This window comes from Adiantum capillus-veneris, chromosome 23 (genome assembly GCF_014529385.1).
Source record: "Adiantum capillus-veneris isolate H3 chromosome 23, ASM1452938v2, whole genome shotgun sequence".
Classification (NCBI taxonomy): Eukaryota; Viridiplantae; Streptophyta; class Polypodiopsida; order Polypodiales; family Pteridaceae; genus Adiantum; species Adiantum capillus-veneris.
The window spans coordinates 99,630,116-99,656,349 of NC_140953.1; positions in this window are offsets into that span (position 1 = coordinate 99,630,116).

The following is a 26,234-nucleotide window of genomic DNA, read 5'->3' on the forward strand; positions in this document are numbered from 1 at the left end:
TGATGACAAGCTACACAGCAGATTCACGAAGACACTTTTGATTACAAGCTAATCGATAGCTTTTACACCTCTTTATTGAACCTTTGTATTCATTATTGTATTTGATAGGAGTAATGTAACTCCTCATAAAACATTCATTGTAAAAGGAGTGATGTAGCTCCTTGTAAACATTTGTATATTCAATGATTTTTATAATATAACGGTGGGTGTATATAGAGCTGTGGGTTTTTCCCTTGATCCCCCAAGGGTTTTTTCATCCACAGTTAGGGACCCTTATTTGAGCGGGGGTGTTGAGCTTATATGTGAAGATACTCAATATATGGCTTCTCTATATACGGCACCCAGGTCCCCTCTATATATACATCATCTCATGTGTGTATTCTACACACTTTGGGGTTCTACTTCTGTGTTCTCTCCTTCTCTCTCAACAATCCAGTGGCGTTAGGAGGTCGAATGGGATCAAGACTTGCACGTGGATAAGTACGAACACAACGTGGGTGTTTTTTTGTGATGAATTATGCAAAAATGTCATCATGAGAAATATATTTGGGGGCCACTTCACGTGATTGTGGGATGCATTATTGAGAAAAGTTGAGTGCTAGGTGTGCGGATGGATTTACAAGGGTAGCAAAAACGCACTACGTGGCCATTGTTTGGCATGTTCGGAGTCCGTTTGAGGTCAATCAAAAGTCCAAAGGTGCCCAAGAGATAAAGTGAAGTGTGGACACTAAAAAACCTGAGAAAAAAACCAGCAAAGTGTGGAGAGGAGAGGAGGAATAGCTACAAAACTAAGTTTTTGTTGTTTTTGGAGCTTGTTTTGGCCATAAACTGCTCATCCGAAGTCGGATTTGAGCACTTTGATATTGTAGACTGGGGTTTTGAGCCGTTCCGGACGCAATGGCACTGTCCAATTTTCCAAATTCCTCACTTTTTTTTTTGCTGTTTTTGATGTGTAGGTTTCTCGTGTGAGCGAAGCCTCTGCTCCAATTTGTGATTGTATCTGGTATATTTCATCCATACTATGTGAGCTATTTTCCCCATTGGTGTTGGCCCAAGCTCAACTGTATCTGGACATAAAAAATATTCCTCTTTTGAGCTGAGTTTTTTGGGTGTGTATGCGTGTGTGTGTCTCTGTGTTGAGTGGGGAAATGGATATTCTCTCTCCTCACACTCCATCGGTGTGTTCCCCGTCTCGTCCGGTGGGTTATGTAAGCCGAGTGGTGCCCCATAGCGTGTGTGTGTGTGTGTGTGTGTCTGTATTATCCCAAGAGTGTGTGTCGGGTGATTATAGAGGCATTGTGTTTGTTTCCATCCTGCTCACAACATCTCCCAAGCACCAAATGGATTAGTTATCCATCTTGGAAAGATATCATAGGGTAAAAAGGGATCCTCTACCTGCTGAGTAAGATTGACTAATGACTAAGGATTTATCTCTTCTAGCTCATAGTCGCGGACGACTATGATTTCAAGAGAGAGGTAATGTCATAGAATCTAATATCTAACCAGCCTAAATGATTTTCTCATATTAAACTGATCATTTAATGTGGGAGAATAAATGGGAACAAGGGTTAGGATATAGACATGTGCTTATAGATCTATCTCAACACGGGGCCAATGGTAATGGGGCCCAAATGAGAGATGGTCTATCAAAGAGCTAACCACTGGAGCATAAGAACTTAGGGTTAGCTTCATTGAAGACCTCCAATAGTTACTGTGAAAGTCCTTTGACCTTAGGCAAGTTAGGGTTGTGCTTGACGTGGGAACCTGGCCCAAGATTAATAGGTGCTTGAGGTGCTTGTCATGCTTGATGACTAAGGTGCTTGATGTGCTTGATGAATAAGGAGCTTGTCGTGCTTGCTAACTAAGGTGCTTGAGGTTCTTGTCGTGCTTGCTAACTAAGGTTCTTGAGGTGCTTGTGGGAACACCACCCAAGCTTGAGGTGCTTTGTCATGCTTGCTAACTAAGGTGCTTGACATAAGGTGTGCCAAAAAATTTAATATTCAATATGTACAAGGAGGGGGTGAGCCCTACAAGAGGGGGGATGTGAGCCCTCATGGTGTGCCTGAAGCCTATTGGTTGGCCATCCAAGGGATCCAATGATAATTTAGAAGATTTAATTAATTTTCTTTGCATTTATCAATTCCTCTCTCTCAAAGGGGAAATGGGGACACTTGTCCCAAGGCTACCCTTGTTGCTTGGTATGAATCTTGCTTGTGATTGGCTAGGCCCCATGGGTCCAATCAAGCATGAGCTATAAGGGGGAAGGGGGGGGGGGGGGGGGTTCGATCAAAGCATGTAGGGGGACTGCTTAGGGGGTATACTCTCACTCACTCACACTCTCATGGTATGAAGTGAAAAGTGCAAGAGCTCCCTCTCCTTCTCCAAGAAAGTAGAGAGGTTGAGAGCCTACACCAACACTCTTGGCTATGGAATGCAAATGCAACCAAGATCCATGCTTCAATGCTTTAGCTTGCCATCTTCTCCATCTTCATTACTATGCTATTATGTATGCTAGTAAGAAGAGTGATGATAAGTGAGGGACTAATTCTTTCTCGTATAAATTATTTCTTCTCCCTTTTCCCTACCCTCATTCCCTGCTAGTTCTCCCCACCTTTGAAGGTGTTTGAGGTCTTGGGACTGATGCTTGGGATAGTTAATGATTTCTTGAAAGTTTATGTTATGCTCATGATGCATGAAGCTTTCCTTCTTCATTGCATCACTTAGGTCACAAGGAGCACAAAGATTGTATTGTAACAAGTCTCTCTTGATGGGAAAAATCATAATACAAATGCCTATTGGAGGGGGGACTGCATCCACATAAATCCCACCCTCAATTTTTGTCATGTTCTCTAAATTATCTCTCTTGCAAAAGTATTGTTCATGCTAAGTTAACTAAATGCTATGTTTATGTTTCTACCATTAATTATGTTCACCCTCTATGCTCACAAAGTAATTTCACAAAAGTACTCTCTATAATTTTCGCTACTCTCAAGTTAATAGGCTAATTCTATTACAGTATGTGTCACATTTGATCTTTGCAAGATCAATCCTCTTGTAGATCTTCCATGATTCATCTTCATTGATAGCTTCGAACACTTCATCGTTACTTTGATCTTCTCTTGTGTTTTGCTCTTCCTCCTCCTCAATATCTTCTGGATCATTGTATCCTCTTCTCTTAATCACTTTGATCCTGTTTCTTGCAATGGCAATCTTTACTTCTATACCATCTAGTTCAGACAAGCTATAACTAGCATTTTCATGTACATGCTTTACAACATACGGTCCAAACCATCTTTTTGAGAACCTACACATGAATGTGTGCTCGTTATCAAGGCTACTATTGATAGCCGTTTTTCGGCTCTCTGTGATTTCCATAGTGAGTTATCCCCCCCTATCAAATCACTCAAACACTGTGGTTACCCTCACCCTTTCACTGTATATAGGTGCGTGTGAGTTAGGGGACTTTTCCCATATCTCCTTATTGAAATAAAAAACCCTCAATTAGCTAGTCATTGGGCTAGTTGAGCCAAAAAAATAAAAAAAATAAAAAATATAAGTATATTATGGCCCATGCGTATGTAAATATTTCTTTGTATATAGGGCCTACATAAAAGATTTTTTCATAATTATTTTGGTATTTATTTAAATATTTCTACCTAGGTGTGTGTTATTTATGCTCTGTACATTGCCTCACCATTACCACAATTTTTCTTACCATTTTTCATACTCTTTATTCCATATAGAAATATTTTCATGTAAGCTTCTCTTATATTTGGTGTAACTCCATCCCAACAAAAATCCAAAAAAACTAGTTTTATATATGTGTATATTTTTTCACTATTGTGATTTTTCCCTTCCTACATCTATTTTGTTTTTTTTTTCTAAAAAATTAGAACACCAAAAATATTTATCTTTTTATGGTAGCCTCATAATGAGAGAGATTTCTTTTGACCCCTTTATATTTTTTCCACTTATATTATTTATATTTGACATGTACATATTTTTTAGACCCCTCAATATTTGATTTTCTTAGTTGTACTATTCACTTATATCATGATCTCAACAATATCTTCAATTATAGACCTACCAAATAAGGTCAAGGGTAGGTGGCATGCATACATGCACTATGGAGGGCTCACTCTTGGAGGTATTCAAAAGAATCATCCAAAGAAGGACCCCACAAGGACCTTGTGCAGTGGAAAAAAATGGTCGGTTTTGCTGAATTTTTAAAGTTCACTTGCTCTCTGAATTTGAAAAGGTAATACAAACAAAAGTTGTAGCTCGTGGGCTGAACTTTTTTCTCAAATGTTTTCATATTTTTTTGAGCTACGAGCTGTGAGCTATGATTTTATTAGTGGACCCCAGTTTTTCCATGCTATGCAGCCACACTCTCTCTTCCACTTTATCATTTTCCTATTTCACACACACTTCTCCACTCATCATCCCCACCTCTCTCACCACTCCTCTCTGCACCCTACTCACCTTCTCCTCAACCTTGAAGAATAAGAGAAACCATGGTGAACTCATACCTCCCACACAAAATTCCATTCCAAAATTGACCACCTAGTCTCATTTTTCCTCCTCCAAATTACCCATATCTATCAAAAAAATCACAAAATTCAGCCTCTTCTCTTAAAAGACAGCATCATGGTGGTTGATTACTCAGCTTCAATTACCTTGTCTCTCAAGGAAGGTCAAGAGTGGAGAAAAAATGTGCCGTCAAAGCTAGTGGACCGTCAACAAGCGTCAAAATTGGCGCTACTCAAGACACTTGGAGCATCAACCTTGTAAGAAATCCACATTTTCTTACCTCTTAAGAGTTTTTCTTCCTTATTTGTATCCTACATGGATACTCCCATTGTAAATATCCAATTCCATTTGTAAATTAATACTAACTCTACTAACACTAACCCACTATGAAAAGTCCTATCACCTCCATTTCTCTCCTCTCTCTTTCCCCACCAGCTTCTTGATAATTCCAAGCAAAAGAAATTAGATAAATTGCTGAAAATCTAACCCAACCATGGTTAGAGGAGTAACCCTAGCCTTCAAAATTGCTATAAAAGGAGGGTGTAGCTAGCACAAAAAAGGGGGGAGAAGAAAGAGCACTATGCTATAGCTTGAGAAGCCTCAACCTCTTGAGAAGGAGCTCTTGAGTGGAATCTCATTGGAATTAGGCATATGTATGTGTTGTATTAGGGGTGATTAGCAAGGGAACTCTATGCCATTGTAAGAGAGAGTGATCATTAAATTGAGAGTAGGAAATCTATCATTTCTCCTACTAGTGTAAGCCCAACATTTGCTGAATCAAGGAGGGTGAATTTGGACTGAGCATGGATACCTTGTCTCCCTTCCAACGTGAAGTCATGGACAATAATGATGTGTAAGTGTCTTGGGTTTTATTTAAGTTCTTGATAGCTTGTCTCCGGGTATTGTTATCAATTTAGCCATAAATCCCACATGCTGTAAGAGGGCGACAGGGTGGAGAGGACTCCCCTGGCCTTAAGACAGTGATTGGGGTGGTTTTTTTCTTGTGATGTGTTGTGGTGTAATTTACTCAGGCTATGTTGAACAAATACTAATCTCACTTTGATTGGTCATGACAGATTTGTAAGAAGGCATTAGTGCAACAAGCACCCCTTTCCCCTTCTCTTTCTTTCTTACATATATATATTTATGTTTGCTTGATCATTAACGATACACTTCAAAGCAGCCCGAGCACCATCTTTCTCTCTCTCTCTCTCTCTCTCTCTCTCTCTCTCTCTCTCTCTCTCTCTCTCCCTCTCTCTCTCTCTCTCTCGTTTTTTAGTGTGTGAGAGTGTTCCATTGGTGTTAGGGTTAGTGTAAATTCCTTGCTTGTTTGTGGGTTGCTCTAACGATTCTCCTCTTTTGCGTCCTAGTTCGCTCTTAAACTAGGTGGTGCCCCTTGTGTAGTTGGGATTTGGCTGGGGGTTTGTTGCTTTGGTTTGTGTTGTGTTGTGTCTCAGCCCCATTGAGTAGCACGGGATCCTTGAAGGGTGTCTAGAGGTTGCTCTTCTTGTTGCCCGCCCCGGACCACTTCAAATTGGTGCCCCCACAGAGGAACGGCTTGTGTATGTTTTGTGAAGACTCAACCTTTAGCATAATCAAGTAGCTTGCATGAATCACGAGAATTTGTATGATCCCTTCATTCCCATTGCAAGGCAAAAGGTACACATAAATGTTAGTACTGAGTTGCAATTTCAGCGAGTAATTCGTAGAATTTTAGGTCCTCTTAGGTTGGTAGAGATAAACGCATCAGTAAATCCTTTTATTTTGCCTCTCATTAGGTACGACCTTAGTTTGGACGTCTATATTTTTGTTTTGTTTTAAGAATTAGGTCATGCATAGAACATGGATAATGGCCCAGGAATACAGGTTTTTCCGTTTCATTTCACTCCACACATTAGAGTAAACATTGCAATTAGTAGAAAAATCCATTTTCAACAACGTATGGTATTCATGTTTGGTGCCCAAAGAGTAGGAGAAATTCTCGCATCACCAAACCCTGTCATTCTACCTCTTATTGATTATCATAGGTCATTTGATGTGAATATTTTTATTTTGTTGTAGAATAGATTGCAATTTAGAAAATATTATTGTGTAAATCTTTTAAAGAAAGAAAAAACAAAAACGCGTCACTTTGAAATCAATTCAATGGAGAGCCAACGCCAAATGTCTGGATATCCTCTTTTCTTTGGGGAGCCTGGAGAGGATGCAGAATTATTTCTAGAGAATTTCAAGATGTCTTGCCGTATCAAGAGGATAGTAACTGATCAAGAACGTGTAGAAATGTTTGAGGTGGTCCTTAGGAAAGATGCTAGCACTTGGTTTGACTCTTTGCTTGAGGAAGTTAAAGGGAATTACACGGAAGTTTTGAATCGTTTCAAGAAATACTTCTTTGATCCCCAAAACACTCAGAAATTATGGCAAGACATTGTTTCTCATAAGCAAAAAGACTTAGATGACTACTACTTGTACAAGCAAGAGTTCCTACGTCTTTGGGCTCTATGGATACGAAATGTTGCTAACCCTGGTGATGGTGCATAATTTTTAAAGAAGGAGGGGTTCATAGCCGGACTCTTTCCTGACCTTAAGGTAAAAGTTGAGGCGGGTGCACCTGCTACTTTTGATGCAGCTGAAACTAGGGCTGCTGAGAAGTATAGGAAACTCAAGTGCTTAAGGGGAGAGGTTCCAATAGAAGGTCTTAGACCCAAAGGTAAGTCACAAGCATCAATATCTAGGGAGCTTCCTGAGGTAACAGCTGAAGTGATTGAGAAGTTAAATGAATCTTTAAGCAGCTTGACAATTCACCTTGCACAAGCTGTAGGTCCAAAGGGACAAGCAAAGAAGTCAGAAGAGAGAGAGCCACGAACTAGGAGAGTCTTGCAATGTTGGAATTGCGGAGAGTCTGGACATGGGATGTATAATTGTCCTTGGCCCCGTGGAGAGCCAGGGAGACCTAACTTGAATTACCCAGTGATGAATGTAGGAGAAGGATCTGCTCAACAACCAAGGATTCTACAAAGGCCAAATGGACCAAGACCACCTCCACAAGGGGTAGAAGGAGTTCCACCTTTGCCAGATCGAAATGTGCATGTGGTAGAGGTGACAAATTCCAATGAGGTTGACATGGAAGCCAATGGCATTAAGCGTGGCCAAGGAAAAGGTAAAGAGAAAGAAGGAGTCACATCACAGAGTGACCATGGACAAGGAAAGAAGGCAAAGGAAACCAAGGAAACCAAGAGGACTCGACGTCGTATCAACCTCCAAGACTTCCGTCTTGGACATGGTATGGCTCCGTAAAACTTGTTGGAAGACATGAGAGGTAAGGGTCCTGATATTTCATGGCCTCAATTTCTTGCATTATGTCCACAAGTTAGGAGGGATTTAACAAGGGCAGTTAGCACTAGGAGAAAGGTAAAAGAGAGTGTGCCTGTGGTAAAAATTGCACAAGCTGAAATGAATGAGGACATTACACCGGTGCTAGACTGCTACATCAAAGGAAGATGGGTTAGGAAAGGTCTAGTGGATGGGGGTGCACAAATCTGCATCATGACAGAGGGACTCATGCAAAGACTAGGCATGCACATCCATGAGACACCTGAAATCAAAGTCAAGATGGCAAACAATAGCAAGGCTAGGTGTGTAGGCATTTGTAAAAATGTCTTTATAGAGGCCTTTGGCATTAAGAAAGCGGTGGATTTTTATGTTATGTCGACCAAGGGAAGTGGTTATCCATTTATCCTAGGAAGACCATGGTTAATGCAAATGCAAGCTTTGCAGGATTGGGAGAGTGGGAAATTAATTTGCAGGAATGACAATCATAAGAAGGTTGTCTTTGACATGAAGGAGCAACGCCAAGAGGAGCTCCATGAAGAATCATCTCAAAGTGAGACGGAAGAAGTTTGGACCGATAGCACTTTAGAAGAAGAAAGTAGCGGTAGCATTACTGAAGAGGAGTCTTCCATCGAAGTCATGGGGGTAAGGTTTAAGCCAAGCAACCAAGAGACCTCTTGTCAAGGCTTGGAGGAGGTAGGTCCTCAAGAGAACGAAGGTGTTCAAGATGAAGGGATGCTGGAAGGTATGCTATCAACAACACTTACAAAGGATGAAAGAGAGGAGTTCAAATGTGTGCTAAGGAAGTTTCCTAGGCTTTTTGCTAAAGACTACACCGACGTGCGTGGGGTAGATGTTGTTCAACACAAGATTGAGTTAAAGCCTGAGGCCACACCTAAAGCTCAGAAGCTACGAAGGCTAGGAGTTATAAAGGAACAAGCTCTACTCAAGGAGGTAAGAAAGCTTCTAGCAGCAGGTTTCATTTATCGAGTGGAGAATTCAGAGTGGGTCTCTCCTGTTGTTGTCACTCCTAAGAAAAATGGCAAGTGGAGGGTGTGTGTGGATTACCGTCCCCTCAATGAGGCAACAAAAAGAGATCACTTTCCCCTCCCATTCCAGGATGAGATACTAAATGAGGTAGCTGGTCATGAGAAGTACACTGTGTGCGATGGTTACTTAGCTTACTTTCAAATAGGGATTGCATTGGAGGATCAATTAAAAACAACCTTTATCACTCCTTGGGGTTGTTATGCTTTTACATTCATGCCATTTGGTCTAACAAATGCTCCTGCAACATTCCAACGTTTCATGAATATGGTGTTTCAAGCATTATTTGGAAAGTCAATTAGGGTGTTCATTGATGATTTCTGTATTTATAGCTCAAAATCATTGCATCTACAAAGGGTAGAAGAAGGTTTAAAGAAGCTCTATGACATGGAAGGTCAACTCAACCCCGACAAGTGCCATATAGGTGAGGATGAAGTAATCTTGCTTGGTCATAAAGTTTCTTACAAAGGCATTGAAGTGGATCCTTCAAAGGCAAAGGCTCTTATTGAGCTACCATCACCCAAGAGTCTTACGGAGGTCATCTCATTCATTCAAAAGGTGAAGTATATGTCACGCTTCATTCACTTAGCCTCGGAGTTACTTCACCCTTTGCAAAAGTTGACACAACAAGTAGAATTTGCATGGTATGATGAGCTTGAAGAGTACTTTTGTAACATTAAAGCCATTTTGTCAGAGCTACCAACACTCATGCCTCCTGGTTGGGAGTAAAAATTTTTTGTTAGCTCTAGTGCTGGGAAAGAAACAATTGGTGCAGTTTTGCTACAACAAGATCCCTATAGTACCAGGATGCGGCCCATCTACTTTGCTAGTAGGGTCATGAATGCTTTAGAGAGAGGCTACACGGAGGCAGAACTCATGATACTTTCTCTCATGTTTGCGATAAGGAAGTTTAGATCCTACTTGCTCCCAAAACCTTTTGTAATCCTCACCACAGAGAATTTGTTCCCTTGGGTGTCATCTCAAATAAATCTTAGTACTAGGATCTCAAAGTGGATTATGGAGTTGCAAGAGTTTCAATACTCTTTCAAGGTAGAAGATAGTGTGCGTGCACAATTGGCAGGGATTCTCACTTATAGGGTGCAAAGGAGATTAAGGTGCTTGAAGTAAAGACCCTACCATTGCCACCACCAAAAAGTATTCCTAATGCTTTTACTTTGTTCTTTGATGGAGCTTTTCGTCAAGCCACAGGAAAAGCAGGGGGAGGGCTAGTGTTTCTCAACCCAAGTGGAGAGGTGGTCATGAAAGAGAAGTTTAATCTACCAAGTTCAGCTAGCAACAATGAAGCAGAATATGACACACTACTTCATGGTTTAAAAATATGCATTGGCCATGGTATACAACGTCTCATGGTAAAAGGGGATGCACTTCTCATTGTGAAGTAGATTTTAGGCATTTGGGCATGCAAAAATGAAAGACTAAGGGCCAAAGTTCATACCATCCGTAGGCTATTTAATCAATTTGAGGAGGTGCAATTATATCATATTCCTAGGAAACAAAATGAAGATGCTGATTTACTTGCACAACAAGCCTTTGCATGTGTAAAGAAAGAAGTGCAGGTCATCATGGTGGCGACTGCTGTGAAGCAACCGAGGTACGAGGGATTGGAGTCATTGGCTCCCATCATTGGCTACATTTTGGACGGTGAGTTTCCACCAGACTTCACAAAAGCTCAGAAGAGGAGACTCATGAAGAAGGCAGGCATGTATCTCTTCTTAGAAGGCTCCCTCTATCAAAGAGGGAAGGATAAAGTGTGCAGAAGAGTACCAACTATCGCGGAAATTCCAGCCATTCTAAAAGTTTTGCATGAAGAGGCATGTGGTGGTCATTTTTCCCAAGAATTAACTGTGAAGAAGATTTTGCTTGCAGGGTATGTTTGGCCAAGTCTGCATGTGGATGTCCAACATTGGTGTAAAAGTTGTCACAACTGTCAGGTAAATGGGAATAGAAGATTGATTTATGGTCCAAGGCAAATCGTGCTTGCAAATGGACCCTTTGAAAAGGGGGGCATTGATGCTATGGGTCCTCTGCCTTGGACAAAAAATGGTAAACTCTACATTCTAGTGGTTGTAGACTATATGACTAGGTGGGTGGAAGCACAAAGTGTGGCAAAGGTAAATGAGAGGACAGTGAGCAAATTCGTCTACACTCACATTTGTTGTAGATTTGGCACACCTTTGGAGATTGTTTCTGATAATGGTCCAGGGTTTAGAAAGGGATTGCTCATAGAAGTCTGTGAAGAACTTCACATTCTACATCGTCACAGTACACCCTACTATCCCCAATCAAATGGTTTGGTAGAAAAAGCTAATGGTGTCATTGCAGGCATCATTAGAAAGATGGTGAAAAACAAGACAAAGTTGTGGGATGACTTCTTGGATGGTGCCTTGTGGGTGTATCGAACCACATATAGGGAAACCACGGAGTTCACACCATTTCACTTGGTCTATGGTCAAGAGACTTTACAGCCAATTGAGCTAAACATTCCAACAATGCGACTTCATGGAAAATCAACACAAGATGATCAAGAAGCATGGATGGATCGACTTCTTACCTTAGCTGAGCTTGAGTGGAAAAGAGAAGCAGCATACGAGTGCTATAAGAGGAAATCCACACAGACAAAGGAGAAGCTTGACAAGAAACTGAAGGACAAAGGCATCAATGAAGGAGATCTTGTGCTAAGGTATGACAATCGACTCGATAATCGTTTTGATGCCAAATTTGAAACAAGATGGCAGGGGCCATACATAGTCAAGAAGGCTTTCAATTCAAGTTACTATCAACTTATGGACTTGAATGGGAAAGAGCACTCCAGGAAGGTAAACGGCTATCGCTTGAAGCCTTACTTGAGTCGCCTTCTACCAAAGGATCTACTAGAGCAAAAGGCAACTATTCCATGTAAGTATTGTTCCATGAAGCATGAGTGTAACACAAACCAAAATTCCAAGGGGCCAAACAATGAAGATCTTGTCAAGGACTCTGAAGCACTCTCTTTGGAAAAGATTCTTTATGATGGTACATGAATATACCATCATCCTGGGGGAGGGCTAATGATAGCCATTTTTCGGCTCTCTATGATTTCCATAGTGAGTTATCCCCCCCTATCAAATCACTCAAACACTGTGGTTACCCTCACCCTTTCACTGTATATAGGTGCGTGTGAGTTAGGGGACTTTTCCCATATCTTCTTACTAAAATAAAAAACCCTCAATTAGCTAGTCATTGGGCTAGTTGAGCCAAAAAAATAAAAAATATAAGTATATTATGGCCCATGCGTATGTAAATATTTCTTTGTATATAGGGCCTAAATAAAAGATTTTTTCATAATTATTTTGGTATTTATTTAAATATTTCTACCTAGGTGTGTGTTATTTATGCTCTGTACATTGCCTCACCATTACCACAATTTTTCTTACCATTTTTCATACTCTTTATTCCATATAGAAATATTTTCATGTAAGCTTCTCTTAAATTTGGTGTAACTCCACCCCAACAAAAATCCAAAAAAATTAGTTTTATTTATGTGTATATTTTTTCACTATTGTGATTTTTCCCTTCCTACAAAAAATTAGAACACCAAAAATATTTATCTTTTTATGGTAGCCTCATAATGAGAGAGATTTCTTTTGACCCCTTTATATTTTTTCCACTTATAGTATTTATATTTGACATGTACATATTTTTTAGACCCCTCAATATTTGATTTTCTTAGTTGTACTATTCACTTATATCATGATCTCAACAATATCTTCAATTATAGACCTACCAAATAAGGTCAAGGGTAGGTGGCATGCATACATGCACTATGGAGGGCTCACTCTTGGAGGTATTCAAAAGAATCATCCAAAGAAGGACCACACAAGGACTTTGTGCAGTGGAAAAAAATGGTCGGTTTTGCTGAATTTTTAAAGTTCACTTGCTCTTCGAATTTGAAAAGGTGATACAAACAAAAGTTGTAGCTCGTAGGCTGAACTTTTGCCTCAAATGTTTTCATATTTTTTTGAGCTACAAGCTGTGAGCTATGATTTTATTAGTGGACCCGAAGTTTTTCCATGCTATGCAGCCACACTCTCTTTTCCACTTTATCATTTTCCTCTTTCACACACACTTCTCCACTCATCATCCCCACCTCTCTCACCACTCCTCTATGCACCCTACTCACCTTCTCCTCAACCTTGAAGAATAAGAGAAACCATGGTGAACTCATACCTCCCACACATAATTCCATTCCAAAATTGACCACCTAGTCTCATTTTTCCTCCTCCAAATTACCCATATCTATCAAAAAAACCACAAAATCCAGCCTCTTCTCTTAAAAGACAGCATCATGGTGGTTGATTACTCAGCTTCAATTACCTTGTCTCTCAAGGAAGGTCAAGAGTGGAGAAAAAATGTACCGTCAAAGCTAGTGGACCGTCAACAAGCGTCAAAATTGGCGCTACTCAAGACACTTGGAGCATCAACCTTGTAAGAAATCCACCTTTTCTTACCTCTTAAGAGTTTTTCTTCCTTATTTTTATCCTACATGGATACTCCCATTGTAAATATCCAATTCCATTTGTAAATTAATACTAACACTAACCCACTATGAAAAGTCCTATCACCTCCATTTCTCTCCTCTCTCTTTCCCCACCAACTTCTTGATAATTCCAAGCAAAAGAAATTAGATAAATTGCCGAAAATCTAACCCAACCATGGTTAGAGGAGTAACCCTAGCCTTCAAAATTGCTATAAAAGGAGGGTGTAGCTAGCACAAAAAAGGGGGGAGAAGAAAGAGCACTATACTATAGCTTGAGAAGCCAAGCTCAACCTCTTGAGAAGGAGCTCTTGAGTGGAATCTCATTGGAATTAGGTATATGTATGTGTTGTATTAGGGGTGATTAGCAAGGGAACTCTATGCCATTGTAATAGAGAGTGATCATTAAATTGAGAGTAGGAAATCTATCATTTCTCCTACTAGTGTAAGCCCAACATTTACTGAATCAAGGAGGGTGAATTTGGACTAAGCATGGATACCTTGTCTCCCTTCCAACGTGAAGTCATGGACAATAATGATGTGTAAGTGTCTTGGGTTTTATTTAAGTTCTTGATAGCTTGTCTCCGGGTATTGTTATCAATTTAGCCATATATCCCACATGCTGTAAGAGGGCGACAGGGTGGAGAGGACTCCCCTGGCCTTAAGACAGTGATTGGGTGGTTTTTTTCTTGTGATGTGTTGTGGTGTAATTTACTCAGGCTATGTTGAACAAATACTAATCTCACTTTGATTGGTCATGACAGATTTGTAAGAAGGCATTAGTGCAACAAGCACCCTTTTCCCCTTCTCTTTCTTTCTTACATATATATATTTATGTTTGCTTGATCATTAACGATACACTTCAAAGCAGCCCGAGCACCATCTTCTCTCTCTCTCTCTCTCTCTCTCTCTCTCTCTCTCTCTCTCTCTCTCTCTCTCTCTCTCTCTCTCTCCCCGTCTCTCTCTCTCTCGTGTTTTAGTGTGTGAGAGTGTTCCATTGGTGTTAGGGTTAGTGTAAATTCCTTGCTTGTTTGTGGGTTGCTCTAACGATTCTCCTCTTTTGTGTCCTAGTTCGCTCTTAAACTAGGTGGTGCCCCTTGTGTAGTTGGGATTTGGCTGGGAGTTTGTTGTTTTGCTTTGTGTTGTGTTTTGTCTCAGCCCCATTGAGCAGCACGGGAGCCTTGAAGGGTGTCTAGAGGTTTCTCTTCTTGTTGCCCGCCCCGGACCGCTTCACTATCATACACTAAAACCCACTCACCTTTTTCAATTTCTTTACTTCGGAGTTGATGTCGCATATCAAAGTAGTCCTTGTTTTTCAACCTTGCATTTTTTAGTCGTTCTTTTGTAGCCTCAATATCTCTAGGTCTTCTCTCTAATTGCCTTATGCGCAATGCAAGGAGATCTTCCCTACTAAGCCCCTCTTGCCAATGTAGTGCATTCCATGTGAGAATTGTATCCTCAATCAATATCGTTGGATTTTGACCATACATGGGTTGTATGATCAGCCCATAAAACATATGACAACAATTTTTGCCACTTACCAACTCTTCCTTTGTAAGCCTTTGCCAAAGCTTTGATGATGCCCTCTTTCGCTCTTTCCATTGCCTTCAAGGTTGTAAGATGTAGTAAGACAAATCTTGATTCCTAATCTGGAAAAGAACTCCCTTGCTTCCTCGACATCCAGCTCACCTATGTCTGCAGTGATCTTTTCCACATAACCAAATGGAAAATCACCTCCTCGAGAAGGAATTTTCATACAGATTCTATGGTTTTAGCTCTTAATGCTCTCCCTTCAACCTGGTGGTCCCTCTCTCTCACGAAATCACAGGATTAATTGCTAGCTGTCACGACTGGGTTTGTGGTGGTCACTTTGCCCTAGACATAACAAGTAGGAAAATCTTGCAGACAGGCTTCATATGGCCTAGCCTCAACCATGATGTACACCATTGGTGCAAAACGTGTAAGTTGTGTCAAAAGGCCGGCACTAGGTCACTTATGCCCGAACCATAGACACCTATTCTCTCATATGGCCCATTTGAAAAATGGGGTATCGATGCCATTGGGCCATTACCTAGGGACAACTCAGGAAAATTCTACATTATCATGGGGGTCGACTACATGACTAGATGGGCAGAGGCTACAGCCACCACTAGAATCACAGCGGTAGAGGTAGCTAAATTTATCTACGAGCACATATGCTGTAGGTTTGGCACACCTTTAGAGATCATCTCTGATAGAGGGCTAGGTTTCAGAGCAGACTTGGTAGGAGAGTTAATGCAAAAACTGGGCATTACAAGGAGGCACTCTTCACCATATTACCCTCAATGTAATGGCCTAGTTGAAAAGGTAAATGGAATGGTTTCTAAAATTATTACCAAGCAGGTAAACAATCATCCCAGAGACTGGGATAAGTATCTACTACCAGCTTTATGGGCCTACAGAACTTCATTTGGTACATCCTTGGGATTCACACCGTATCATCTAGTATTTGGTAAGGAAGCAATCTTGCCCATTGAAGTGCAACTACAAAGTCTCAAAGTAATGGCAAGCCAACTTCAACAACCCAACATGCATTTGAGAGATCACATCATCACCTTGGAAAGACTGCATCTGGACAGAGAAGAAGCAATAAATTATTATGCAGCACAAGCAGGGCATAGACGGCGTAGCTTTAACGAGCATCTCCGGAAAAAAGAATTGAAGAAAGGAATGTTGGTGCTCCACTACGACAATCGCTTCGACACGCGCAAGGATAAGAAACTCCTGCTCCGATGGGAAGGCCCTTTCATCATCAGGAAAAAGTATGCCAATGGAAGCTACCAGCTTATGGAGGCTGATGGAAAACTTCATAAAACCAGGGTAAATGGTTGGCGACTTAAACCTTATTTTCTTCGATTTGACCAGGCTCCACCAATTGACATTCCAAATGAGGACACACCATCAGCCGCCACCTCCGACGATAATGATCAAACAGATGAGCTAGAGACATGAATGCCTCTAGCCAAAAGGGGAGGGCTAATGATGGGGGCTTTTCACAAGCCAAGCTCCCATACCCCTCTTCTCTCGTCCCCACCCCATGAAAACCCCCTCTTAGGGAAGGAGTGATAAAAGGTATTGGAAAAAGTAAGAAAAAAATAAAGTATGATTATGTAAATATATAAGAAAGGTAAAATAGGCCACCTCATGCCTGCGGGGTAGCCCATCCCCACCTTGCCTCCTTTTTCTTCACTGTTGCCCCGTCGGGTGTCCCTTTTCCTCTCCTCCACTCAAAAGGTCAACCCCCTCTCTCTTCCCCTTGTCCTTTCTCCTTTCTCTCTCCCCTCAAGCTACCCCACCTCTCACCAATAATGCATTATAACTCACCAATAATGCACCCTCACTCACATGCAACTTACCCTATCTTCCAAAATAGTATACCCCACCCCCTCTTTCTCTCTTCTATCATATCCCATGACCCAAATACCCCCCTCTCTCTCTAAAGGGCGTCATGTCTCTTGTCTTGTAGCTAAATAACCTCCCCCACACTCACACACACTCAGTTTCACTGAAAAAGGTGCCCACAGACCCATCCCCACCCGGTGGTTACATGATTTTTCTTGTGTTCACACACATCTGCACACAGATTCACCTCTGAACACACTCCCCTCTCTCCCCTCTTGTAATTACTTTATTCTCCATGTCACCTCTCACTTTTTTTCATCAACCTATCTCTCTCTCTTAGTCTCTCTCTCATGAGACTGTTGTTCGGGCACATATACACATAGCCAGACAAGTGGGGCCCACAGACACATGGCCTATGTAGATAATGATTTCTTCATTTCTAAATTCTAGAATTTCTCCCCCCTCCTCCCCTATATAAAGAGGGTTCACCATCACACTAAGCACACACACCATCACCAAAGAGTACACTATGCACTGTGTGTGCCTAGTGCACACACACACACACACACACCATCACCATCACCGCAATCACCATGCTCGTCTTGAGCATGACCTCTACACCCTTGGGCTATGGAAGATGAAGGGAAACTAAATGAAGGATGGTGTCCATAACCCTCGTGCGAGTCTTCGCCATCAACTCCCACCTATCCGCCATGTGCTCTACCACGCTCTCCCTTCTCATTCCCCTACCCTATGCTCCCCATTTCATCGCCTTATTCTCTAAATAAAGCTTGAGGTTTTGTGAGTATGTTTTCTTGCAATGTTTTGCCCATGTGAGGTGTGCGGAATCGTCACCTAGTCTTGTGTTTGGAGTGAGCTTGTGTATGTGTGAAGGGTGTGCGGATTTGCCATCCTTTTGTGGTGCCTAGTACTAAGCCGCTATACCTCTCTCTCTCTCTCTCTCTCTCTCTCTCTCTCTCTCTCTCTCTCTCTCTCTCTCTCTCTCTCGATCTCATTCCCTTTCCTCTTCATCATTACTCCCAAGCATCCATATCTCTTGGATGAAAACTTTGTTATGGTGGTGTGTTGTTTGCGACCTTGCCGCTGAAGCTAGGTGGTGCCCCCTGTTTGCCATTCGGTCCCCGGTGTTTTAGAGGCCGTCGGGGTTCGGGGTTCTCTTTGCTCCCGTCAATAGCATATCTGCCATTGTATTGTCTTTACCTGAAATGTGCTTAAACTCAAGATTTATGGACTTAATGTAGGCAATCTACTGCAGCAACATAACAATGTCTGGCATTGAGCAGCTTGTTATCATCCCAAGAAGAGGTAGAAAATTTGTTTCTACAACCAAACATGCACCAATTAAGTACTCTTTTCCACTTTTCAAGTTTGTAACCATACCCCATAACTCTCTCTTTATCTGTGGATAGTTTTTTGACAAACACTTAGTAACTTTGCTCCAAATCTCACCACATACCCGTGTCCTTCTTTGTCATCTTGCCCTATTGTCCATCCAATTCCTATAGGACTGGTGTCTACTATCAAAATTACTCGCCTTTGACACTCATAGCCTACCTTTCTCAAAGTTGGTGCTGACTGGAGAAACTCCTTTATGCTTTTTCATGGCTTTTACATGTGCTTCTGTCCATTTAATTAAGATTTTGATTCTTTCTAAGAAATTGATATAAATAGGATTATCTACATGTGCATATTTTGGAGTCCAAATAACATAAAAGACACATGCTCCTAGAAAACTTCTAACCTCAATGATGCTAGTGCATGTTTCTTTCATTCTTTGGATGTCATCTACCTTTGCTAGACAAGGTTTCCTACCATATGTGTAAAGAATGAGGATGCATGAGAGCTACACAAGACAAGCACAAAGACAAAGCACACAGAGATGGAAAGCTTCTTCTTCTTCTTCACAGAAAAGAAAGTACAAAATGACTAAGTGCTAAAGCTGAAAAGTAGCACATATGTACATGCAGTCACTAAGTGTGAACTCGCTAGAAGCGTACTAGGCTGGCACTATATGTGTAGTCCAGCTGTAGAATCACTGGCAGAGATCCTCCGTGTCGGTCACCTAACACGCCAGTGAGTAAATGCCGTAAGCGGTCAAGACCCGTAGTGGATGCCAGCTCAAGGTGTAGAGCTCGACATCTCAACAATATGTCCCCCACATGTACCCCACAATGAGCACTTCATTGACACCAAATATAGATTTTTCCTTGACAAAGTAAGATTCACTTCTTCCAACCTAGACAAAATTTTATCACAATCACTTATCTGATTTACAATAAACCTACGACATCGCCTCAGATCCAAAGCTTCATCTTTCACACTTTCTTCACCTTCTTTGATGGGAAAATAATCAATGAAAGGCATTGTGATTTGAGGAATAAAGTCACGTAAGACCTTATTCATCCCATTAATCATATGTGCAACTGAGTTGGTTGCTCCCTAAGGCAAGGCACACATTCTTACAAACCTAAAGGTGTCCTCATGCGTAAGGTCTCTACTTCAAAATTTCACACAAGTTCTATTATGCATTTGTGTTTTTTCAACCATCACTCATTATTTAAGATTTTCGAGTTCAAATTATGAACCATAGGCTCAGAAACCTAGAATTTACAATTTACACTACAAAATTCTAACATGTGTAACTATACAAAAGACTGTCTAACTTATTACAATACTTATTTACCGTTTCTAGAATTTTCTCTTACTACTATAAATTTAGTCTAAGTTAGTAAAGTATAACATGAAAATGTAAAGTAAGTTATCATTAAGGAAATAAATAAAATAATTATAAAGTCAAAAGATACTCATGGATGACACATGAAGGCACATGAACTCACCTGGACTCACATAGGAGGGGACAAAGTGGGACACACAGTCACATGGAAAGGAGAGGTTAGTCTAGACTAGACTAGTCTAGAGTACTCATCACACTCTTATTATGGATGATAAAATTCTCATTCACCAATTTTATTATCAATTAGATTAATTAGTATTTTGAATAATACTAAAAATTGGTTTAGTTGAAGTATGGAAATTGAAGTTAGAAATGGATTAGAAATGTCATGCATTTCTAAACGTTCAATTTTGTTATTTACACACTTAATTTTTTATTAACTAAGATTAGGAAAGATTTTGATATATAGAAATTAGGTGTAGTGCAACAACACTAAGTGTGAATCCGAGTTGGTGAGGGTTCAAATTAGAAACTCCCTTTGGAAAACTTTAGTAACCTAATATTTTTTTTTAAAAAAAACAAGGTTACTTATATGTAAAAATGACCTTAGGTTTCAAGGAAATTACTAGGGAAATTGACCAATTTAAAGTTCTAAGTGTATAACCTAAATGTAGTACAAAAAAATGGCTCCAAACCCAAGGTGCTAATGATCATGAAGCCGGTACAAGTAACGGGGGAACTCGTGCGGAACATGCTATGTCTCCACCAATCCAAGCTTTGGTATAGCTTAGTATTGCAGTTTCAAGTTATGCATCATTGCATATGCGAGACCATAAAATATAGTAGTTACCTTATGAAAAGAAAACACGGACCGAAACCAAGGAGCTACACCCTAAGAAACTCAGCACATGTTTGACAAGTAGGAAAGAATGTCTGGTTAAATTGGTTGTTATAGGAAAGAATGTTTGTCCAAAACCTTTGGTATGGTTTCTCTCAAGTCTCTCTACTTATTAGCGCTTGCATTATGCGGCAGTTTGCAGAGGTGTGAGATGACGCCTAGGATGGCACCACTGATGCTGTGGTGGGAGTACACCCAGATTAGCCCAATTGGATACTACAGTTTTATTTTACCGTGACGTGAGGATGACGCCCAGATTGACACTATTGTTGCTGTGGTGAGAGTACGTCCAGATTAGGACAATGAGTACTTGTCGAGCGGTATGGGACGCTCGGGATGACAAGGGTTTTTATGAATAATGTATATACCGATCGGACATAGATTGTTGTTTGGATGTTGAAGGAAGCGAATGTTTGAATAATAGAAAAACCTAGAAAAAATGTTTTGAATTTTTATATGGTATTGAAGATTGAAGTTTCCTGGTACAGGAAATTATTCATTCAGCCTACCAAAAATTCCAGACGTTCACCATCATGTTCAAAACTGCATGCCAATCACCAAATTATCGGTTTCGAAAAAGGGTGATGATTATTTTGGATAGGGTGTTTGCACCACCTATCCCAAGGGTGCATAGAGGATGGGGCATCAACTGGAGTCGATTTAGAGGAATCTATACCATCGATGCTGACAAGGTATGGTGCATGGCTACCAACCTTAAGAAACTTCGATGGCCAAAGGAATTAAAAGTTATCAAAGTCTATCTTTTTATTGGTACTAGAACATATGCTACCATTACCTTAGAAGGAGAAAAGATATCTCAAAGTCAATGGGTCTATAACCAAGTTACAAAAGTTATCCATGGTGGTAGGATTTGACCCATGTGTGTATCTTGTAGCTTTCAAGGGTCAAAGAAAAATTATTATTTTGATCCTTTAGCCTATCCTTTTGTAATCACTAAATCCAAAATATAGGAATATTTCAAAGCCTTGTACTTAAAGAGTACCAACCTTGGTAGCAAATAATGTGTATATGAATAAAGTTTGGATTAATATTGACTTTTGCCTATACTATTGTTTGATCAAGTCTTGTCTTAAAGTGGATTAAAGTTACTATACCAAATAAAATTTCACTTAATCTATATTGCAATGAGTGTGGTGTACACATCTCTTCTAGAGAAAAAGATACTTCTCAAGCAGGCTAAACTTCCCTCTTTCAAGGGGTAAGGAACTCTAGTGGAGCGCGATGCAGAAGTGTGGCTCAAAGAGATGGAGGATTATTTTTCTGCTGGAAAAAATTGAGCTTCTTATTCTTTCTTATCACTTAAATGTTTAAGGAGGTCGGGACTTAATCAACATACTGCAATAAAGATGAGAATTGAATTAGCCAATGGAAAGGAGGCTTTATCTCAGTACACTGTGGTAAAATAGATTTCAAGTTGGGAGAATACTCTACTTCTGCTACTTTTTGCACCTTACCCATAGGAATATATGACAAAATTCTTGGAATGGATTGGTTAGCCAGTCATAATGCCAATATCCATTATGCCCAAGGAAGTGTTACCTTTGTGGACAACCAAGATAAAAAAGTCACTATTCAAGGCGAGAATGAACAGCAAAAAGCTTAGTTGGTCAAAGCTAATCGTCTTTTGAAAGGGTTATGCAAGGGTCAACAATTTTATGTAGTCAAACTAAACAAGGTAGAAAAATATTCTTTCAACCCTAAATCAATGTGGCTAGAAGAATTTTCAAATGTTTTCCCCGCAGAATTTTCCGAACTACCACTACCTAGGGAGGTAGACCATGAAATCAAAATTTTTCCAGTAGTGAATCAGTCTCAAGAGCACCGTACAAGATGTCACTTCAGAGGCTATAGAGCTCAAACAGTTGATTGAGCAACGGTTTATCCGACCTAGTACGTCTCCATGGGGTGCACCTGTTATCTTCCAAAAGAAAAAGGATGGCTCTCTTCAACTTTGCATAGATTATATAGGGGCTTAAATTAGGTTACCATCAAGAATAAATATCCAATTCCTCGTATTGACGAGATGCTGGACAGATTACGTGGAGCCAAAATTTTCACAAAGATCGATCATTGATCTGGCTATCATCAAATTCAAATCCAGGAGGCTGATATCTCCAAAACAGCTTTCAACACTCGTTATGGTCATTACGAATTTACAATGATGGATTTCGGACTTATGAATGCTCTTGCAACTTTCTATCGTCTGATGCACGATATCTTTAGAGAATCCTTGCACTATTTTGTCCTAGTATTCTTTGACAATATCTTTACTTATTCTAGATCAAAGAAAGAGCATGAAGGACATGTTAGGAAAGTGTTAGAGCTTTTACACCGAAATAAGCTGTATGCAAAGAAAAGCAAATGTAGCTTCTTTACCCCTGAGGTCTGTTACTTAGGTTTTATCATTTCACGTGAAGGAGTCTCTGTTGACCCTGAGAAAGTCAAGGATATTGTGGAATGGCCTCAACCCACTTCACAAACTGAAATCAAAGGGTTCTTAGGTATCACAAGGTGGTAGAGGATCTTTGTAAAGGACTATACTCTTAAATCTGCACCACTAACCGACTTGCTAAAGAGAGGATCTACAATACTTTGGGAAGAAAAACATGAATCTTTCTTCAAACAACATTAGGAGTATCTTTCTTTATAATCTCTTTTAAAACTTCCAGACTTCACCCAAGAATTTAAAGTGATCACAGATGCTAGTAACCTTGCATTAGGAGGAGTCCTTACTCAATAAGGAAGGCCTGTAGCTTACACTTCTCGAAAGCTTAGGATTCATGAAGTGAATTATGCTAGACATGATTTAGAATTGCTAGTAGTTATCCATGCTCTCAAGCTATAGAGGTATTATCTATTGGGATGCAAATTCCAATTGGTAACAGATCATAAGAGCCTTAAGTGGATTTTTACCCAACCTAACCTTAATATGAGACAGAGGAGATGTATAGAGATCATGCACAAATATGATTTTGATATTAAATTTGACTAGGTAAGGATAATGTTGTGGCAGATGCCCTAAGCCGTAAAGCTTTTCTGGGGGCAATTTCCATGGCTAACAACCCTATTTTAGACAAGGTCTCGGATGCTGTTGTCAAAGATGCAGACTAGTAGATGCTTGCTAGTATCCTACGTGAGGAGAGGGTATCATCAAATCAGCCTAAACCTCTACATTACTCCTTAGAAGATGGGAAGATTTACTATAGGAATTGACTATGCATACCTAAGGATTCTACCCTAAGGAATGCTATCCTATATGAAGCACATGATGGCCCAACTTCAGAACATCCATGTTATGCCAAAACCATCAATGCAATTTGCAGAAGTTACTATTGGCAAGGTATGAAGGGTGATGTCCTTTACTATGTCAAGCAGTGTTTGTCTTGTCAAAGGATTAAGGCAGAGAGACTAAGGATTCCAGGTAAATTACATCCTTTAAATGTTCCCCAAATGAAATGGGAATGTATTATCATGGACTTTATTACCGGGTTTCCTTCTGTTCAAGTTGGATATGATTCAATCATGGTCATAGTCGACTTGCTTAATAAGGTGGATCACTTAATCCCAGTCAAGACAACCTTTAGAGCTTCAGATATTGCTCGTTTGTTTGTGAAGAGGTTTTCACAATTCATGGTTTACCCAAGAGGATTGTCATCCTTCATGATGCCAAGTTTACTTCAAAGTTTTGGGTATCATTGTTTCAAGCTATTGGAACCCAGTTATGTTTTAGTACTGCTTAATATCCTCAAACTGATGGCCACGCTGAAAGAGTTAATCAAGTAATTGAAGACATCCTAAGAGCCTACTGCAATAGAGAGCCTCGCAAGTGGATTCAGTACCTACCCTTGGTAGAGTATGTATACAATTCCTCTACTCATAGAAGTATTGGAATGACACCTTTTAATGATGTTTATGGTCAAATATGTTTATCACCTCTTAACTTTTCTCACCCCACTATAAGGGTAGATGCCTCAAAGAAAATGCTCAAAGAAATGGAGGCTCAAACCAAAGCTATTCGAAGGGATATTCAAGTGGCTCAAGATCGACAAAAGAAGTACGCACACTTGAAAAAGGTCTGATTGGATGAATATAACAAAGTTTTCTTATGAGTAAAGAACAAAAAGAGCAATTTATCTCTTAGAAGGTAGAAGAAGCTTAGCTACCAATATTGTGGACCTTACGAAATAATTAAGGTTGTAAGTGATCAAGCTTATAAACTAAAACTTCCTTCCTATCTCAAAGTGCATGATGTATTTCATGTAAGTCTATTAAAACCTTATGTACATAACCCTGACCATGTCGTTGATGATGAGCAATCATTTTAACTTCTCAAGATGTTATGGAAGGATTTCCCTGTAGAAAATTCTACTTGGGAAGATGAGACAACCCTTCTTAAGGATTACCCTTCATTGCTCTTGAGATGAGGGCATCTCAAATTCTAAGTTGGGGAGATTGTAAGGTCTCTACTTCAAACTTTTACACGTTCTATTATGCATTTGAGTTTTTTCAACCATCACTCATTATTTAAGATATTCGAGTTCCAATTATGAACCGTAAGCTGAGAAAACCTAAAATTTAAAATTTACACTATAAAATTTTGACATGTTTAACTATAAAAAAGACTGTCTAGCTTATTACAATACTTATTTACTGTTTGTAGAATTTTCTCTTATTACTGTAAAGTTTAACTTGAAGATGTAAAGTAATTTATCATTAAGTAAATAAATAAAATAATTATAAAGCCAAAAGATACACATGGACGACACATGAAGGCACATGGACTCACCTGGACTCACATAGGAGGGGACAAAGTGGGATACACAGTCACATGGAAAGGAGAGGTTAGTCTTGACTAATCTTATTGAGGGGGGCCTGTGTGGACTTATCTCTTGATGATGATGACAAATTGGTCAAGTTGATGAGTACCACAAGGGGACCAAAAACGCGGGATGTTTTTTTTTTGCTATAAATAGAGCATCCATACTCACACTTTAGACATAGAGATTGCCTCTATAACACTCACGAAGTGCTGTCACTTCTCTTAGAGAGAAGGCATCCACAAACTACTAAGAGAGAAAAAACTATAGTGGATTAGTAAGATACGTATTAATTAAGCATTCAATTAGCTTTAGGAATGATGTGTGTGTGTTATCTCTTACTCTAATCTCTTTAATAGATTAGTAAGATTCAACTAGCTTTAGGAATGATGTGTGTGTGTTATCTCTTACTCTAATCTCTCTAATAGATTAGTAAGATTCAATTATCTTTATGAATGATGTGTGTGTGTTAACTCTTACTCTAATCTCTCTAATAAAAGATATGTGTGTGTTCTCTTCTACTCTAATTTCTCTAGTGCATTAGTAAGATTCAACTAGTTTTAGAAAGGATGTGTGTATGTTCTCTCATACTCTAATCTCTCTAGTGGATTAGTAACATTCAAATAATTTAGAAAGGATGTGTGTGTGTTTTCTCTTTTACTCTAATATTTTTAATGGATTAGTAAGATTCAATTAACTTTAGAAAAGATGTGTGTGTGTTCTCTCTTACTCTAATATCTCTAATTATACATACTCTCTTTAGTTAGTACATTTTAACTATTAACTTATGAATAGTTAATTGAAATTTATACATAAGAGTACTCATCAAACTCTTATTATGCATAATAAAATTCTCATTCACCAATTTTATTATCAATAAGATTAATTAGTATTTTGAATAATACTAAAAATTGATTTAGTTGAAGTATGGAAATTGAAGTTAGAATTGGATTAGAAATGTCATGCATAAAGTAATGCATTTCT